Here is a 3,017-nt window from a genome sequence, read left to right on the forward strand (position 1 = left end):
GAACAGGGTAGCCACAGTAGAGAGCTTTAGCACACAGCTGGAGAAGATCTGGTTAGAATCTTGAGTTTTATTCCTTAGGCAGTGGGGAAAGAACACTGAAGACTTGAACTCAGCCGGTGCTGTGATCTTATTTAGGTATAAGGAGGACCACGCTGAGAGTAATATGCAAAACTGCCTGGAGAGGCACTGTGTGGAAGCTGGAAGCCTATATGCAATAGTTTTTATGAGTCCTGACATTTTTCTGTGTCTGTGTCTGTCTCTGTCTCTGTCTGTCTGTCTGTCTGTCTGTCTGTCTGTCTGTCTGTCTTTGAGAGAAGGTGGCCAAGTTGACTTCAGTCACACAGGGATTCTCTTGCCTCTGCCTCCTAAGTGTTGGGATTAAAGGTCTGTACTTTGCAAAATATGTAACTCAGGCTGCTCTTGAATTTGTGATCCATCTACCTGTACATTTTCAGCCTTATGAGCCTGCACCACCACAACCAGCCATGACATTTCCGTGTGCACCCCAGCATGCCAGTTTTCTCCCTTAAACTGTTTTCTCCCATGTTTCTGGAAAAGAATATTGTGTCACTTGCTCAGCACAGATTAGTAATTGGTGTGTCTATTACAATATTGCTGCCTGGGATGACAATAAGTCTAGTGACTCATCACTCTGGTATTTTATATGGACCTTGTCATAATAAATTCCCTGGTCACTTTGTCCATTCCCTCGCTAAACGCTGATTCTTCTCCTCTGGATGTTCAGTTCTCGGTACCAATATAAGAATTCCATTCATTTTTTTTAAAAAGGTAAAGCAGTTTTATTTTAAAACAAATACCAATGAAATCATCGGATAACTTTATCAGTATAAATTATTTTTAAATACAGACAGAACACATATGCATCAAAGTGCACTTCCATTCACTGGCACACCTCCAAAACAAAGTAACACACGTGAAAATACATGGCTGTAAAATACATGTTAATTGCAAGCCACCATTTTCCAAGACCATCATTTTTGGCCACTTTTTTTCCAAGAGTACAATTTTTACAGAAGTATACAAGCAGAGAAAAATCAATGCACACACTTAACATATACATACTGGAATCCAAAGCGCCATGTAAACATAACACTGGTGCTTACATAAGTATAAACACAGCTTGGTCTGAAATAGGATCTCTGTGCAACAGTGATTGTGTGAGCAATGACAAACTAGAGACTGACATTCATGAAATACCCGTGCCCTAAGCAAACAGTGAAGAAACCAAACAGGAAGCCACACGCCGTACTGCAAGCCAACTTCTTCTAAGGTCAAAATGTGAAGAGAACTCAGAGATGCAGGAAAACAGTCTTGAAATCAAAACTGAGCTAAATTCTTTTTGCTTTAAAGGCCCTGTTGCAGACTCGATGCTCTGCTTCCTGGCTTTGAGATGCAAAACCAAAGAAGTTGTTAATGGGTTCGGGTGCTGTGGGAGAACACACACAAAAAAAATGGTCTGAACTGAACATCTTCATCCCTGCCACCTTGGTTTCCAATTAGTGTACGGTCCAAAGAAAACTTTGAGCTATTCCTTGATGGGAAGCCAGGAAGACTCCAGACTGTGGGATCATAGCTGGTTCCAGGGAGCCTTCTCTTCTAGAATAGTGATATTTCTTAGCCTAAGACTATCATAAAGGCCTTGGAGGTTTTGGTACTGGTGATTGCACTCCCTAAGTTTTCCAGAGATATCAGTAAATTTTTTCCTGAATTCTTCTAGAACTTTCATCATGGAGGTAATCTCCCCTTTCACAGAGGTCAATTCTACATCCTAGCTCTGTGTTTGCTGCATACATATCTTCTCCATCTGTTTTAAGTGGTTCTCAACCATATTCTTGATAGAGACGTTCCTGGTGTACCTGGTATGTCCAGAAGTCGAGTACCCTTTCCAGAAAGGGTACTGTGGCAAGCAGGGCAGATTGCTGGGGAATGACTGAACTCACCACTGCCATGCTGATCACAGAAGATGTGAGAGCAGGCCGTGACCCAAGCATCTCCAGAGACCTTGATATGACACTTCCAATAATTGCATAGCAACATGTCTTCACACGAAGACATGATGAGTCTCCAAAAGAATCCTGCATTTTTAGTGCCCTTGGCCTTTAAACCTTCCTCTTGAGAATATCCAAGCCCACTTTATAGATATTCTGGGGTTTGCACAGGGCCTTGGGGCCTGTGCTGGGCTGGACTCAGCCTCTGGGCTGAGTGCTTCAGTCTCAGCTCTTTCCTGGACTCGTTTCATCTTCAACCTGAAACAGACTGCCACAAGCAAGAGATAGCGCCTATTCATTTTTGTTAAATACATTTTGTTAGCTATATCCCTCATTCTAACTCACCAGAATTATTTAGGATCCCGTGAGTCGTCAGTGTGCTTGTATCTTGCCATTTATTTATTTATTTACTTATTTACTTATTTTTATTTTGTAACATTTGTAAATTGGGATTTCACTCCAATCACTCATTTTGAGTCCTGGATGAAACTCATGAACAAACTAACAGCAGAAAGGAATAATATTCCATTTCAATGTTCTATGTATGGGCCTATATTTTGCCATGATGTTTGAGGATATTCAATGATCCCCTTTTTTCAAATGCTGTATTGAGATCCGGACTTACTATGTATGGTATTGCACGGCCCATTATCTTTAAAAAAAATAAAAAATAAAAAATGTATTCAGAAAAATCTGTTCTTTGTTACTCAATCTTGACTGCTAATCATCACTGCTCTTTCCAAAGATTTATTAACAGTTCCTTTAACCAACCATCTCAATGCTCAGTTCTCAGTTGTGGTCTTCAGAGACTTCTCACCAGGAACGGACAGTTTATCTATCTCTTCCCCGGAGCCTTCATCTCCACAGAGCACCACTGTCTCTGTCTCCAGGGTCATATTTCTTGGTCTCTGCATGATGACTTCTTTTTTCTCAACACTGGAATGTGCTGGGGCTTAGTTCTTGGGCTTACTCTATAATAATATTAATCCATTTACAAGGACCCGACCT

The 3,017-nt window shown here is 41.0% G+C and overlaps 1 pseudogene; it reads right to left on the reverse strand.

Annotated features, from left to right (window-relative positions):
- Nucleotides 1-1,349: 1,349 nt before the first annotated feature.
- On the reverse strand, nucleotides 1,350-2,076 carry LOC116911024 (annotated as a pseudogene).
- Nucleotides 2,077-3,017: the final 941 nt, after the last annotated feature.

Source organism: Rattus rattus, chromosome 10 (genome assembly GCF_011064425.1).
Source record: "Rattus rattus isolate New Zealand chromosome 10, Rrattus_CSIRO_v1, whole genome shotgun sequence".
Classification (NCBI taxonomy): Eukaryota; Metazoa; Chordata; class Mammalia; order Rodentia; family Muridae; genus Rattus; species Rattus rattus.